A 16,639-nucleotide genomic window follows, 5' to 3' on the forward strand; every position below is an offset into this window, starting at 1 on the left:
CGGTGCTGTGCGGAGCCCCCGTGCAGCCAACTCGTTCCTTTCTGACCGGAGCGTTTTGGTGGATTTTCCTTTGTGCGAGCGACCTCGAGGCCAGACCGCGGGACTCGGTGACACGGAGCTTTTGCGAGGTGTCCCCAATCCCTGCGGCAGCTGCCCTTGAGGCTGCACTGCAGGACTCGTGTTCTGTAGGCTTTTCTGTCTTTCAGGTGCCCTTGAGGCCAGACCGCAGGACTTGGTCACCCGGAGCTTTGGCGGGAGTCTCCAGGCCCTGCGGCAGGTGCCCTCGAGGTCATTCTTGAGGCTTTGTGCCCGGAGCTTTTCCCTGGCGTCTCCAACCCTGCAGCAGGTGCCCTCGAGGCCCGACTGTAGGATGGCGGAGAGACGCTTCAGTGTGACCAGGCTGCTGAGGAGGAAGAAAAAGAAGGAAGACCCTGGGCCAGCCCCAGCACAGCAGCCTGAGGAGGTGGAGCAGTTCCAGCCCCTGCAGGAGGGTGAGTGGCAGAGTTGGGCCACAGGGCTGGTGGCTGCAGCCAGATGGGCTCATCCCATCCCATCTCCTGTGGACATGGCCAGGGAAAGGGAGGGGGGAAGGGGGCTCAGGCCTGTTCTCCCGGCAGCTCCATGCACTGGCATGCCGGGGCTGGCCCTGCCTGTGGAGCGCAGGGCTGGGCCGTGTTCTGCGGCCTGTCCCGCAGCCCCTCAGCTCTGACCGTGCTCGCTCTTTGCCAGATCCAGGACGGGACCGGACACAAGAACACGACCGTGCCCGTGGCCGCTTCCGCAGGGCAGCACAGGTACCTGCAGCCACGGCCTCCTGGGCTGGGCCTGCTGTCCCTGCTCAGCCTGGCACCGCTGTTGGAGCTCTCCATGGCACATCCCTCTCTCCCTGCTCTCTGTTCTCCAGCAGGCCTTTCTGAATTCGTGGGTGTTCGGCGTGAACAGTACAGGATCACGCCAGCCGAGGTCACGGCACAGCCTGACCCCACGCTGAGTGAGCTCAAGGCGCACCCTGATGTCGGCACCACGTTGAGTGACGGCACAGCAAACTGTGACACCGTGGTGACTGATGATGGGACAAACTCCAAACACCCGCCCTGCCTGAGCTCACCACGGAGGCTGACGGTGCAACGACTGAGGGCATCGCAGGACACCGAGAGCACACCTGTTCAGTGCCTGCCCGATGCTCTCAGTGTGGAGGTTCTTGACGAAGGAGTTATCTCTGTGGAAGTAAGCAGCCTGTGGGCAGGGATTGTGAGGGCCCCTCGAGCTGGGTCTGCTGGTCCCCCATGAGCCTTTGAGGCTGGCACAGTGTGGTGGGAAGGGAAACACTTCTCTGGGGAAAGTGGGCAAGTTGCTCCTTCTGACAGCTTTTGAACTGCCCCATGTCCCCGTCCAGGCCAGACTGTGGGACTTGATGACCAGAGCATTCCCAAGACTCCTTTGTTGCAGGTGCCTTCAACATACTTCTTCGGTGACCCAGAGCTTTTTTCCGTGCCATGGTCTCCTGCAGGGTAGCCATGGGGAGACGAGGCATGGAGCAGGAGACCCCCCAGGGTGCCGAAGCTGGCGTGGGTGAAGAAGGAGGAGGAAGCCTGGAGGTACCCCCGGCACAGCACCCTGAGGAGGTGGAGCAGTTCAGCCCCTGCAGGAGGGTGAGTGGCAGAGCTGGCCACAGGGCTGGTGGCTGCAGCCAGATGGGCTGCTTCTCATCCCATTTCCTGTGACATGGCCAGGGAAAGGAGAGGGGGAAGAGGGCCCTGGGCTGATCCATGCACTGGGCATCCCAGGGCTGGGCCGTTTCTCCAACCGGTCCCGCAGCCCCTCAGCTCTGACCGCGCTCGCGTCTTTGCCAGATCCAGGCGAGGACCGACACAGGAGCAGGACCGTGCCCAGGCCGCTTCCGTAGAGCTGATCAGGTACCTGCAGCCACAAGCCCCTTGCGCTGGCCTGCTGTCCCTACGCAGCCTGGCATTACTGTCGAGCTCTCCTGGCACATCTCTCTCTCCCTGCCCTTTGTCTCCTCAGAGGGTGCCGAAATCCGATCGTGTTCGTCTAGGAATTCCAGGACCTCACCAAGCAGGCCATGGCACAGCCTGACCCTGACCCAGCTGTGCTCAAGGGCCAGGCTGACACCACACAGACTGGGGGCATCACAGACACTGACACAACACCCGCTCAGTGCCTGCCCGATGACCCAGTGTGGAATTTCTTGCTGAGGGACTCATCTCTGCTCAAGTAAGCACCTGTAGGCAGGTTTGTGTGGGGCCCCCCAAGCTGGGTCGGCTGGGCCCCTTTCACTTCCATCCTTGAGGCAGCACAGTGTGGTGGGAAGGGAAGCACTTCTCTGGGGAAAGTGAGCAATTGCTCCTTCTGGCAGCTCTTGAACTGCCCCATGTCCCCTCCAGGCCAGACTGTGGATTTGATGACCCAGAGCATTCCCAAGACTCCTTTGTTGCAGGTGCCTTCAAGGTACTTCTTAGGTGACCCAGAGCTTTTCTGTGCCACCTCTCCTGCAGGTCGCCATAAAGGCAGAGAGAGGCATGGAGCGGAGACCCCCCAGGGTGCCGAAGCTGGCGTGGGTGAAGAAGGAGGAGGAAAGCCCTGGAGTACCCCCGGCACAGCACCCTGAGGAGGTGGAGCAGTTCCAGCCCCTGCAGGAGGGTGAGTGGCAGAGCTGGGCCACAGGGCTGGTGGCTGCAGCCAGGATGGGCTTCTCTCATCCATTTCCTGTGGACATGGCCAGGGAAAGGGAGGGGGGGAAGAGGGCTTGGACTGGTTCCCTGGCAGCTCCATGCACTGGGCATCCCAGGGCTGGCCCTGCCGGTAGAGCGCAGGGCTTGGCCGGTTCTGCGGCCTGTCCCGCAGCCCCTCAGCTCTGACCGCGCTCGCTCTTTGGCCAGATCCAGGACGGGACCGGACACAAGAACAGGACCGTGCCTGTGGCCGCTTCCGCAGGGCAGCACAGGTACCTGCAGCCACGTCCTCCTGGCTGGGCCTGCTGTCCCTGCTCAGCCTGGCACCGCTGTCGGAGCTCTCCATGGCACATCCCTCTCTTCCCTGCCCTTCGTTCTCCTGCAGAGGGTGCGGAAATCCAAGCCCGTTCGGCGTAGAAAGGCCAGGACCCTCACCATCCAAGGTCACGGGCGCAGCCTGAGCCCATCCCAACCGAGCTCAAGGCCAAGGCTGACAGTGCAACGACTGAGGGCATCGCAGACACTGACAGGACACCCATTCAGAGCCTGCCCGATGTTCCCAGTTTGGCCTTTCTTGATGAGGAGTTGTCTCTGCTCAAGTAAGCAGCCTGTGGGCAGGGACTGTGTGGCCCCTCAAGTTGGGTCTGCTGGCCCCCTCAACCTTTAAGGCTGGCACAGTGTGGTGGGAAGGGAAGCACTTTTGGGGGAAGGTGGGGAAGTTGCTCCCTCTGGCAGCTCTCCAACTCTCCCCTGTGTCCCCTCCAGGTGCCAGCTGTGGTGAGTCCATCCACTGGTGGCTGACTGCCACGTGTCTGCTGGCACGTGCTGGATAACACCCTTCTAGCACTGACCCAGGCACACCCCGCGGATGTCGCCATCAGCCTCCTGCGCTGTGCCCCCTCGTGTTACAGGTACGGGCCCCACCTGCCTTGAGGGCTCACCAGCCTTTAGAGCCCATCACCCCCCCTGCCCCTGAAAGCACTGTGGCTCTGTCACCCGGCCCCTGCAGCTGCCCAGGTCAGGGTGCTGTGCTCGAGAGCCCCCTGACGCAGAGCTCTGACTCCACAGAGCTGCTGCAGTCATGTGGAGGACCATCGCCTCGTCGGGAACCACCCTGGAGAAGGTGCTGCCAGTGCTGCTCTCTGTGATGGAGGACTGGCCAGGGCACAGCACCTGCACCTCCGATGGGGACAACACAGATTCTTTGCCCTGCTGTGAGTTTCTGGAAGCTTTGCTTGCCCCCAAATCCCCTCTCTGGCAGCTCTCCATCCTCCCCCAGCACGGCATCTCCCTGCCCATCTCCCTGCAGGCACTGGGCTGGAAATGTGGGTTAGCAGCAGGTTCAGGGGCACCAGGCCGGGCGCTCCCCTCGAGTCCTCCCCTGGCAGGGGGAGCCCTGCCACGCTCGGGCCCTGCCACATGGATGTCTTGGCACTGAGCGTGTGTCTGGGTGGTTTGTCCTTTTGCAGGCAACTCTGGCACTGTGGACGATTGTCCAGGAGCCCCAGTGCCCAGGGCCATTGATGGAGTATGGCCCCCATCTCCTCGTGGCTCTGCTCTTCCAGTTTTCATCACCACAGAGCAGATGTCCGGGAGGTCGACAGCTTCTGGAGGGGATGCCGGGAGGACACGACCTTCCCACTGACCCCAACAGGTGCTCCATCCCAGTCCTCCCCTCCCTCCCATGCCCTCGAGGCTGGGGCCAGGGTTCCCAGCATGACCTGGGCTTTGCTCTGCACACAGATTTGCAGTGCTGAGCATGAAGGCCCTGCTCTGCTGCCTGCACTGTGAGGATGTGGTGTGTTCAGTGGAACACAATCGTGGCTGGGCGAGGCTCCTCAATGCTCGCAGCCGCCGCTACGCAGTGGGTCTGCTGGCCAGGTGAGACCCCCTTGGCCCCGCTACCCCTGTCCTTTCTGCTTGTCCTTTCTGCCTCCCAGAGGGCCCTCCATCCCTCCTGGGCTGGTGGGGAAAGACCAGGGCTCTGTGAATCTGTCCTGGGAAAGGTTGGCCCACCCGGCTTGGGGTCAGTGGTGCCTTTTTCCCCCTGGCAGGGAGATGCGCCGTGTCTCCAGCCCCTTGTGTTCCCGCATCACACTCCACCTGCTGGAGCTGCTGAGCAGGGAGGAGCCGTGCTGGGACCTCCCTGCCATGGCATTCCTCGTGGAGGTGAGCCTGACAGTGAGCGCTGCCTCACCGAGCTGCCTCCAGCTCTCTGGCCTCTTGGAGGGCCCAGCCCTGTGCAGGTCTGGGCTCCTGTCGGCCGGGCACCCCGTCACTGCTCCGTGCCTTTCAGGTCCTGGACTGCCTGGACACCAGAGAATGCGGTGACAGGGTCCTGGAGATCCTCTCAAGGAACCTGGGGAGCACAGACAAAAAGTGTCGTCATCTGGGGCTCAGAGTGCTCATAGCACTCAGCCAGGATCCTGAGATGGTGAGAAGGGGCAGTTGGCTGAAGCCGTGCTGGAATCCTGGGGCTGGGGAGTGCAGCACTTGGGCTTGGTTGGGCTTCGGGAGCTGTGCAGCTGCTCCCCAGCTCTGCTGCCTCCCTGTTCAGGCTGCCCCGAGTCCCTCGGCACAGGCCTTTGGCCTCTGGGCTCCACCGCAGCACGTGGGGCTGCCCCGCCGGAGAGGGTTTGGGGCTGCAGCCGTTCATGGCTTCACAGCACAACCTTGTGTTCCTCACAGGACAAGAGCATCTGGAGCCTGTTGGATAGCCTGGGGCAGCTCCTGGGGATGAGGACAGAGATACGGTTTGGATGACCCTCTCTGTGCTTGACAACGTGCTCTGGAGCAGTGGTCTGGACACAGCTCCAGAAGAGGGTCCACAGCAAAGACCCTCTAATATCCACCGCCACCGGCCTGCAGTTGGCTGAGGCGCTCCGGCCACTCTTTGACCACGTAAGGCTCTGTGCCCCCCCATGGACTCTGGTACTGCTGGGAAACTTGTGCCCTGTGGATTTTCAGGTCTGTGCCCCATGGGGCCTGGAGAAACTGGTGCTGAGGTCTTTTCCTCTTTCTGTCCACCAGGCTGACAGCAGTGTGCGGGAGGGCTCCATGGTCATCTTCACACGTGTGATGAAACTCATAGAGAGAGCGGGAAAGAGACCCCTGAAGCCACACGTGTGCCTGAGCCTGCTCCCGCTCTACTTCCACCGGCACGATGAGAACCCGGTTGTGAAAAAGGTGAGGACTCGTGGGCTCTGGTGTCCCATGGGAGGGGGCTGGGCTGCCTCCTGGCCTGGCACAATCGTGGGCTCCAGCCTCCTCCTGGCCTTGGTCCAGGACACGGGTCCCGTGCCCTGGGCTGTGGTGCCATGTCCTGGTCTCTGCTGCTCTGCAGGCCTCTCGGAAAGCACTGCTGGCTGTGACCAGGTTCCTGAAGAGGAGGGATCTTGGGCGCCTGGTCAACACAGAGGAGCCATGGTGTTTCGGCGAGTGCCTGGTAAGGACGACCCCAAAGCCGCAGTCCCCGATGCCCAGAGTGCGGGGCTGGCACTGTGCCCCTGCCCACTGCTGCAGCCGCCCGCGGGACAGCAGCCTGCGCCCCACCCGCTGCTGCCTTGCCCGGGGCGTGCGGGCTCCTCTGCAGGCTGCTCTGCCCCCGAGCCAGGGGGCCGCTGGAGCCCCGGCCCAGCTGGGCTGTGGGGCAGGGCGGCCCCGCGGCTGCCGGGGAGCAGCCAGCCCTCTGCTCCCTCCAAAGCCGGCCCCAGCGGCTGCTGCCCGGGCCTCAGGGCTCTGCGGGCAGGGGAGGCCAGTGCTGGGCGCAGGCAGCGCCCGGCCAAGGGGCAGAGCCCCAGCCAACCCTTCCCTCCGTGCCCTGCCGATCTCTGCAGCTGGAAAAGGACCGGAGCCGAGTGGCCAAGTACGTGCACCAGGCCCTGCCGTACCTGTGGAGCCCACAGCAGCCCCTGCGAGAGGCGGCCGTCAAGTTCATGGGTGAGCCACAAGGTCCCTCCCCGCCCCGCTGCAGCTCGGCCCCAGCCCCGGCTGCTGCAGCGGCAGCAGGATGCGGCCCAGGGATGTGCTGGGGAGCCCCGAGTGCCCTGGTGGCTGCTGCCGCCCTGTGCCAGCCCAGCCCTGGGGAGTCCCGAGGCGGGAAGGCCCCGGGCTCAGCCCTGCCAGGGCAGGAGGGTGCGTGGCCAGGCCGGCAGTGCCACTGGGGGGGAGCTGTGCCGCTGGGGCCCTGACAGCATCTGTGTTCTCAGGGATGGCCGGCAGGTACCTGAGGGGACAGTACAAAGAGCTGCAGCTCATCATCGATGGTGAGTGAGGGCAGTGGGGCTGGTGAGGGGAGCACAAACCCTGGGCAGGGAGCTGCAATCCTGCTCTGGCTGCGCAGGGCTCTGCTCCCTGCACGGACGAGGGGCAGCGTGGGCAGAGCAGGGAGAGATTTCAGGGGCACAGGGGGGATTGGTGGCCAGCGCCTTCCAGCTGATCCCGCTGGGCCCTGCTCCCTCCTGTCAAAGGCAGGGGCTGGGTGGGATGGCCCTGGCAGGAGGGGCTCCTCGGGTCCCCACCCATCCGGGCTCTGACCTTGTCTCTGTTTCTCTCTGTTCCAGCTCTTCAAGCCATGAGAGATGACAGCAGCCCCACTGTCTCCAAGCTGGCGCTTGAAACCATCTCCTTTGTTGGAGCTGTACAGAGAGCTCCCTACCCCAGGTTCCAGCAGCTCCGAGACCAGCTCTGCAGGGCATGGAGTACCCGGCCTTCTCTGTGGGGCTGTGTGTGCCTGTGCTGCTGTAGCTGTGTGGAGAGCTGATGCAGGCAGCTCTGTCTGTGGGGGCCACCTGAGCCTGTGGGGAAGACGCCTCTTCTCTGCAAGCTCTTCCTTCTACCCCAGTGTAGAAATATTAAAAAAATCTTGTCATCCACATTGGCCCAGGAGCTTTTTTTGGGTGCCAGCCAGGGGCAGGGGCACAGGCAGAGCTGGGGGCCAGCCCGGGCCCCCGCGGCTGCCCAGCCCATGGGGCTGTGTCCCAGAGCCCGCTGAGCCGGAGCTCTGGGCCCGCAGAGGTGCTGCCAGCATGGGGAGGGCGCGGGGCTCCTCGGGCAGGGCCGCTCAGTCACTGCTGCCCAAGCCACAGACAAGAGCAGCAGGCTGTGCACAGCAGCAGCCACAAGGCCTGGGCCTCCTCAGCCAGGCACCCACAGGCGGCAGGCACATGGAAGGAAGCTCAGAGAGACAGTGAGGGCTGAACTCCTGCCAGGAACTGAAACACTGTGACATTGGACATAGAAAGACAGATGGGAAAGGCAGTTTTAATATTGTTAGTGCCTGTGTTAAAATGGTTGTGCCCTGGATTTTTCAAGTTTTATTGTATTTTTCCCCTCATGTTTAATCCCCATTTTCCTATTGGTCCAAGTTTGCTGCATTGCAGATGTTTCCCTCATTGGTCCTTGCTCATCCCATGTTCCCTCCTTCCTTCCCCGGTTGGTTATCACCCCTGTCAGTCCCATGCTCCTCCCTGTTTTCCAGAACCTTCCCTACCTACCCTATAAATAGAGCTAGTCCCCCCCAATAAGTTGCGATGGCTCTGAGCTAACCCCCACTCTGCTGGAACCCCTTGAGTTTGTCACGTCGTTCTTTCCACAATCCACTGCGGCACCCACACCGGCCAGCATGCCAAAAGCGGGCATGCTGTGGGCACAATTGCACCGGCTTTGGCCAAAGGCTTCAGGAAAAGGGACCACGAGGCCTTTCTATTGACTGCCCAGCCTCACAGCAACACTTGGCAGCTTCAGGGGCAGCCTGTCCTCCTGACTGACTTCCATGGCCGTCCCTGAGGGCAGACTCCCCTTCCACGCTCAGGGCGTCCCAAGGCAGTGGCGCTGGGGCCATCCTTAGAGACTGCCATGGCACAGGAGCCTGGGGGTGCAGCTGCTCAACCTCTCCTCCAGGCAGGCACCTTAAAAACACAGGCATGGGCTTCTGAACTCGAAATGCAGGCCTTTCTGGAGTGGAGGGAAGAAGCAGAAGAAGCTGAAACAGGGCCTCCTCTGGTGATGTTCAGGGATGGAGGGAAGTCAATCCTTTGGTGTCTGCTGCAAAGATGGTCCAGTTTATGAGCAAAGAGGAGAAAGAAGGCAGAACCAGCAACAACCAGACCTAGTCAGTGGAAGCAGGCTTGAGATGTAATGTGGTTGATGGGGCTTTTCTCCCTCAGCAGTGAAATCTACTGAGAACTTATTGTAACGGTAGAGCTGTGAGTGTGTGTTCTGTAGATGTGCAGTGACACAACCAGTGCTGCTGGACTTGGTGTGGAAAATGGTGCATGCCAGAAGAAGAGATAAGCCACTGGTTGTGTGATTTTATGGTTTTTTTTTTGATCCCAAGCAGTTTATTCCTCCTCAGGATACAACACAACTCTTTTCTTCCCTTTGGGATCTGAGTGAGTGTAGGTGCTCTCATAATAAGAGACCACGGGTGACCGCCAGTCCCATTTTTGTTTATGTGATATAGGAACAGAAGAAGGTTCTGTGGTGGCTCTTTGTCCCACGAGCAGTGATTTTTTTTGTGTGGACCGAAGGATTGCTATCAGCAGGCAAAATCTCTCTTGCAAAGCTACTTGTGCAGACAAACTGTTATGGATTATTGCTCTCCCTTTTTGGACTCCTCCTTTCCTGGGAACAAGCTGAGTGCTGACAATGATCAGTATAAGCACAACAGCTTATACTGTTGGATGTGAAGACATGGCTGGAAAGGATTTGCAGGAAGGCACGGGTGGGATTTGCAAGCTGACAAGACTTTCTGAGCAACTGGAATGTAAAAGAGCCAAGAAAGCAAGAAGATATTTAGTGGTGGTAGAGAGTTCAGTGTTTCACCTGCATGCTGTGGTGCATTGAGGCACAGACTCAGGGGGGTGAAGCTGAGACAAGTTTATTGGAGTCTCAGCCCTCCTTTTATAACCCAACACCAACAGACAGTCATACCTTTTAAGGTAAAAGCTGTGACTGCAGCATCTGATTGGCTACTACCTGTCAGGGCAGTTGGAACAGCAGCTGAAATGGCAGTTTTAGGAGCTGCAGCTCACCCCTGTAATGAGCCGCTCCGTTCTCTGCAAATGTACGGTTTCTTTCTAGGCCCTATTTCCCACACATGCTGCTAAAAGAGAAAAGTCATGGTGCAGTTTGTGAACCTGAAAAGGGAAGACATAGGAGAGTGTGTATCCTCATGATCAGAGAGGGGAGGAATGTCACCTATTGTTTTGTTCAAAATTCCACCTGTTCCCTCAAGCAGCCCTTTTTCAGAATACTTATGTTTAGCTCCATGGAGAACAGGTTGAAAGGGGGCTATTTTTGAATTAGATGATTAATGGAGCATAGAGGCGTGAGAAAGAAATCATATTAGGATGTGAAACCAGCTAGAGTATTGTACAATGCAACTTCATGGCACAAGTTAACTGTAAGGTCCACTGTGCTTTTTAGCAAGTCAGCTTGATATCCCCTATTATCAGGGCTGAGTTCTTCCTTGGTTTTGCTACATACTGCAAGATAGATACATCTACCCTTGAAACACAGTGGTAGAGGGTGTACATAGGGGTGAGAAAGATGATGGTGAGAGGAAGATTATGTGGGCAGGGGTCACTCACCCCCTGCCCTACAGCAGGGCATGCACAGACTGTTGCCATCAGGTGATGAACAGGTGGGGTTTGGCTGCCACTCAGGCATCACCAACTGCTGCAGATCCCGGCAGCCCTGGCCTGTCTGTGTGGGTCAGCACAGTTTATTGATAGGAAGCAACTGAGAAAGCAAATTTTTTAATGTCCCTTTTTAGTGTCCCTTTAATTCCCCTTTTATTTTTGAATATTGTTACATAAATAAGTTGTCCATAGTATTTCCCTTTAATTTCCCTTTTTACTAACCAATATTGTGTTAATAGGTATCTGTAATATTGTGTTAAGATCCTTTTTTGGTAACCCTTTAATTCCCTTTTTACTAGTTAATATTATACTGTATTAAATGCTGTTAGTAGTATTTGTTTTAATGCCACCCGATAAGGTAGTTATTTTGTATTCTTTTTTGTTTCTCTTTGCTAAGTTTATTATTATTATTCTCACTGTAATAAAAAGATACTTTGTGTGTTTGAATGTTTGTTGCACTTGTCTTTATTCTGGGCATGTATCCTAACCAACTGTTACACAGGTCCTCAAATATTTTGTCTGAAGATGGTGAGTTTACCACAAGCACCTGACTTAGTCTTTCCTCTGAAAAATTTTACAGGCAGCCAGATCTTTCTGAGTCCTCATCTGTTTTTCAGCCTGGGCATTCACACAGCAAGAAGAGACGCTGATTTAAAAGAAAACAATGCCCAGCTTGGGGAAGCAGACTTCCCCAAGGGAGATCTTGACTTGAATGAGAGATGAAAACACGTTGTTGAGTGGAAAAGACTGAACAGCAGATCAGTACATTATAGTGTGGCTCTGGGATTGCAGTTTACTTACAGAAGCAAGACCTAAGCTTGCTTCCCTAGCATAGGGAAATGTCATTTGCTCAGATTGTCCCTGCTCTTGTGCAGATAGGAAGGCAGGGTCCTGTGAGATTTTTTTTCTATGCTTTGTGAGATTCATGTCAGCAAAATGAATATTCAGTATTTCTGGAGTTCTTTGGAGAGCAGCTTCACTGCTTGTCTTGTTCAGAGTTAGTGTGTTGAACACTTGTTTTTCTTGAGAAATAGGAAATATTTGTGCTCTCAAATCTGCATGGCTTTTACTTCTGTTTTGAGAAATCTCTTTGTATTTACGTGGAGATTTTGTTGTCACTGTGTTGGTGGAAACCCTCTTTTTGTTCTCATGAACTTAGAAGTCTTCCGATTTTTCTAAATGAAGATAATTCCTCACAATGTAATGCAAGAGCCAAGTGGATGTTTGAGAGGTTTGAAACCTTTTGTCTTGTGAGTAACTGTTTCACATAGAGCCTTAGGGGTTTCATTTTCAGAGAAGCTGCAAAATGCAAGTTTTCATTTCTTCTGTGCCACCAGCTGAAGCCGGAAATACTCTGCAGAGATAGCAGAAAGTCAATAGGATACTGCAGCTGAGCTAATGTCTGGGGGAAAAATGGAAATCTTTGCCTTTGCTGTCTTAGAGCTATGTTTGTTTTAAATCTCTTGGCCTTGGCAAAAGGCTCAACAAGAACAATGTGTTACTGTAGTTTCCTAGGACTGTCTCGCCTTGGGGGCAAGAGGTCTCTCTTTAAAACCCATTTCCCACTCACTTTCTCTCTCCAGGGTTTCGTTCAGTTCCCACTGTATCAGTTACAAGTCTTCTGACTTCAAGTTGATTTGGATCAAGATACAGTGATTTTAAGTGTGGATAAGGTTAGTAGAACTGACTAAGTAACACTTCAAAACAAGGGCCCTGTGGGCTCTGCTGTAGCAAATAACATGGATTTTTTTCTTCCATCTCCTGCAAAGATGAGCAGTAATATTGACTCTGAAATTATAAGTTTCAATGTTGGCAGTTTTTTGTCATTAAAAGCGACAGATGAGCAGATTCTTGGTTTAGTCCGCTGGGACTGTTTTGGTTTTTTCCATAGAAAGGTACGAAACTGTTACTACAATTTTTAATTTTTTTTTTTTTAATAAGAGATTCACTCCCTAACTTTCACTAGGGAAGAGAAAATTCCAGGGTGTTGGATGTCCTCCCTATGAGACACTGCTCCAGAGCCGACAAGCTGGGGAGGATGTGGAACCCTGATCAAGCTGAGGGAAAAGTTCTTTCCCTTTTTAGAAAATTCTTACTGTAAATTGTACTTATCCAATTTTCGTGTCTTTGTTGGTCTCCCAAGAGCTTTTAATGAAGCATTCTTCACTAGAACATGACTCTTTGCAGCATTTGCAAAAATGTTCTTATAGTCTCAAGAAAAAGACATTTAGAAAGAATTTCCAGTTTATTTTCAACTTACCTGTCTTCCATAGTTAGTACTCAGAATACCAGGCTGGAGGAAGGTCATTGCAGAGCTGATTTGTCTGAAGAAGTTGGGAGATCCTCCAAATATGTCTGATGAATTCCTTTGAGATCAAGGGGTTAGTAGTATTCCAAAGAAGGTCTTGAAGACCAGCTAATAAGGTGCAGGTCAATCTGCACTTGTGCCTGCTTCTCCGGATCCAGCTTCACTGAAAAACATCCTTGCTCCTTTCCAGCACTCACCTAAGGAGCTTTATCTTGTATGGCACTGACTGGTGAAGTGCACAGAGCTGCCAGCCGTGAGTTGCAGGGTCACTGGGGGCAGCTGGGGGGTGTCTGCTCCAGGTGGAGCACTCCTGCCTCTGGCTCCAGTGTCCCGCCCTTCAGCTGTTTGCCAGGTTGCTGTGCCTGTGTCCTGAGAGCAGAAAGACACAGTTATGGTGGGAATGTGCTGCATTTAGCAAGGAGCTGTGTTTGAGAGTTCAAAGAGGGAGGCTGTGGCCCCAGGTGTGCCCTGGTGCCTTACCTGGAAAGCACTAAGGTTCCTTGGTTGCACTACCTGTACCAGAAGGGTGGGCATTCCCCACCTCCCCAGGCGACCTCAGGCTGTTTTGGTTTCACAGGAATCTCGAACGGTTTGGATTGGAAGGGACCTCAAAGCTCATCTGGTTCCAGCCCCCCTGCCCTCTGTCGGTGTGAAGCCATTCCCCCTTGTCCTGGACTACAAGCTCTTGTAGATAGTCCAGAGGGCAGGCCTGAGAGCAGCCCCAGTCCTGCCCATGCAGCCTGTCTGCAGGCAGAGAAACACTTCTGTGTGTGCTGAGGCCTTCAGAAAGTGAGGCAGAGCAGATGGAAATCTATGAAAGAGTGGGAAATACATTAATTAGTCTTTGTTCCCCAGTTTCTTCCAACATCTTTGCAAATAACGATGAGTCATCTGAAGCCTTGTCATTTTTCCCATAGTTAAGAGTTCCCAGGCTTTTGTAAGATGTGTGCTGTTGAAAGCATGGATTTACTCCAGTCTCTTTTTCAGGGATCTAGGCTATGATAAACAAATGTCAAGGAAACATTAGCTCAAAGCTTTTTTTTTTTTTTTAAAAAAACCCCCACGTTAAAACAGTCAAGGTAAGTATAAGGAGCCATGTCCTGATTTATGCATGGATATAAACCAAATCCTATTCCTTCTAGGCAGGAATTAAGGATTATATATTTAGCTATTTGGGTGCCCAGCATACCTACACTTCAGAAAAAAAGATCCATTGTTTACTTAAGCTATGACATTTGTGATAGATGTGCTTCATTTTGCACCTCTTTTTGAGAAGAGCATGGGAACTGGGAGTTGGCTTCACCATCTAGATTTTTGAGTCCAGATAATAGGAACATCTCCAGGATGTCACATCCTAGAGAGCATCTTGTTGCATCTTGGAGAGCATGTGACAAAAGACGGAGTCCTGTTCTCACAGAAGCCCAGGAGAAACCTTCCACTGGCTTCAGAAGGGACAAGGATCCCACCTCAAGTCCAGCACAACCTCTGGAGAACACATCTGGCCAGATGGGAAGAGGAGAACTGTGATAAGGAATTTTGCAGGCTCTGTTAGGAAGCCACTGAGAACCAGACTGTAAAGCATAGGAAGCTCTCTGTGTAAAGCAGAGAGGGGGAAGGAAAAATAAACAGATATGGACATGTTTAACCTTAAATTCAAATTTATTTCTCTCAGTATATTTTATATGACGGAGAAAGCGGTGCTGCTTTCCCTTCTACTTCTAAATTTCATGCTGTCTTTAGGCACCTAGCACAGAAGTTAGATTCTACTAAATGATTAAATTTACCACTTAGAGGCTGAATTCCAGAAATACCAGCATATCTAGTCTGATCAATTTAACAGCACACCTCAGGACCACTTTCTTCTGGTAGTGTTGTATCCCACACAATTTCAAATGATACTTTTCCAAGTAATAGCCTTCTTGGGCAGCAGTCATGCAGGGGGAAGGGTGACTTAAAAACCAAAGCTTTTGATTCAAAAAGAGGTCTTCCTACTCAGAGTTACTTGAGGACTTTCCTTGTATATGACAGATGTAGCTGGAAATCCCTTAACAACTTGTAGCTTCTTGTCCCTGTAGTATATGTAATAGAATTTGGTGTCATTCACCATTAATGTTTGAAGCCTACTGGGTTTTTTGCTGTTTATATTCTGTGTTTGCTGGTGGAGTTGATATCAGCCCTTGCTACTGCAGAATCTGCACTGTCATGTGTGGAGTGGTCAGCTCTATAGCACCACAATCAGTCAGCAGGAGGAATAATTTGGGGAAAATCAAGTTATCGCGTTTATGGCTTTAAAGTTTTAATATTTTGGCCTGGAAAATTGTTTATTCAGGCAGCCCAAAGAGACTTCAAGGATAAACTGTGATATTTAGTAGTATATTCACAACATGAGTGTTGTGAATATACTCATGGGGGAAAGAGGCAGAAAAGGAAATGTTAAGAAATCCCATAGTTTGGAGCACTTCCCTCACATGTGATATGTGATGTTTTTGTGTGCCTAGTCGCTCTAGACCCTATGGAAGGATGCACCTGAGATAATAGGTGAGATGGATTTATTCAAAAGACCCTGGGAAAGGAGTTTAGGATTGAGAGAATATAAGGCAACATGGATCCAGAGACCTCTTGGCAAGATTATTAACTCAACAAAGGCTTGTATTAGGTTTGAAATTGAGTGTAAAGCTGGTTCCTTTGATTTTTATTTTTATTTTTTAATTAGGCCATGAGCACTTAGACAGTTTTGCAGCCCTCCCAGATGCATATTGTGGCCAAAATAGAAACCCTCCCAGTTTAGCAGCTCAGGGATACTTTGCCATGTTAGTGAGACATGAAGGACTATGAAAGGCAACCTTCTGTTGAAAACCCTGTGTCCTGCAGTGAGTGGGAGCAGCCACGGCATCCTTGTGTCCATTAGCCCAGTGACATACTTGGGAATGAATCAGTGGGGAGAAAACTGTCATAGGTTCTGGTGGACAATTTGTACCCATTGCAAACCCAAATAGCTCTTTGACCTGTTTTGGAGCTTGACTCATGCCAGGAGGAGACCTTTCTCTCCAGTTTCCTGACTGCTTTCTGGGCTCATTTGTTTTCCTTACAGCAGTGGTTTATGCTGCATGGACTGCAAGGGGAGACACATCTCTGCCTTGCCACCCCTCCTGCTCCTGGAGACCACCACTGCCACAAACCCCTCCTTGAAGAGGTTAACCAAATGGCTGTCCTGGATTCATCGTGGGATGGGGCTGGTAGGAAGTGGAGTGGGGTGCAGTGCCAAACCATGACGTGTGTGCTCTCTCCGCTGGGAACACTGACTCATGGAAGAGAGTAAAAAGCTGTTACATTTCCACATGATGAAAAATGGGCCCCAGTCTTGTCTCTCATGTGTGCTCACACAGTCTCTGTCCAGTGAATGCTTTCCCTGTTGTAGCTTGTGAAACCTGGCTCCCATTGGTAAAAATTCAGTTTATTTCAGCTGAGAAGAATTGGGTGTCACCTTGGATGGGGCTTCTTCTCACCCACAGTCAGGCCAAGCAGTGGACTTGTGACTTTCTAAATACAGTCCAGGTTACTTATTCTCTGTTATTCTAATTCAGCTGAGAAGAGCTTGGCAATGTCTCCCTTGGGTTGTTCTCTCAGCTGGTTGCATTGCTGATCAGTTATCCAAGGTATGCTTGGTAGAAAATAGAGAAGGAAGCACTTCCAATAGCTACGGTTCCCACTTCTAACTCCTGTTTCAAATCCAGAGTGTAAGATATCAACAGGAGAAGTAGATCAGACAATTAGAGGTGAGGAAGCTTAGGAGAGGATGTGAATATTCTCACTGTGTCCAGCAGAAGGTGCAATAGTTAAGGACCGGACTTTGTTGTATGATGTGTTACAAAGTGATTGTGATGTGGTGTTAGACCAGTGCAGTTTTCTTCATAAGTAGATAAACTCTGGGCAAAACCCACTCAAACCTCTAATTATTACAACTATGAATGGGGATACACAGTTAAGTTGCAGTT

At 53.3% G+C, this 16,639-nt stretch overlaps 2 long non-coding RNA genes across 5 annotated transcripts in view; both read left to right on the forward strand.

The window, feature by feature from the left end:
• The first annotated feature begins 1,602 nt into the window (after positions 1–1,602).
• LOC116789830 lies at positions 1,603–3,191 on the forward strand. Its single transcript, XR_004358171.1, has 3 exons — positions 1,603–1,652; positions 2,901–2,965; positions 3,079–3,191. It is a non-coding gene; the product is annotated as an uncharacterized LOC116789830 (long non-coding RNA).
• A 6,520-nt stretch (positions 3,192–9,711) lies between these two features.
• The window catches only part of LOC116789831, a 44,340-nt gene continuing 37,412 nt past the window's right edge, over positions 9,712–16,639 (forward strand). For 2 of the 4 annotated variants that reach the window (XR_004358172.1, XR_004358174.1), the window contains exon 1: positions 9,712–9,759. This is a non-coding gene — a long non-coding RNA (uncharacterized LOC116789831). The remainder of the gene's footprint in view (positions 9,760–16,639) is intronic. The other 2 variants (XR_004358173.1, XR_004358176.1) reach the window with 2 other exon arrangements.

This window comes from Chiroxiphia lanceolata, chromosome 7 (genome assembly GCF_009829145.1).
Source record: "Chiroxiphia lanceolata isolate bChiLan1 chromosome 7, bChiLan1.pri, whole genome shotgun sequence".
Taxonomy (NCBI): domain Eukaryota; kingdom Metazoa; phylum Chordata; class Aves; order Passeriformes; family Pipridae; genus Chiroxiphia; species Chiroxiphia lanceolata.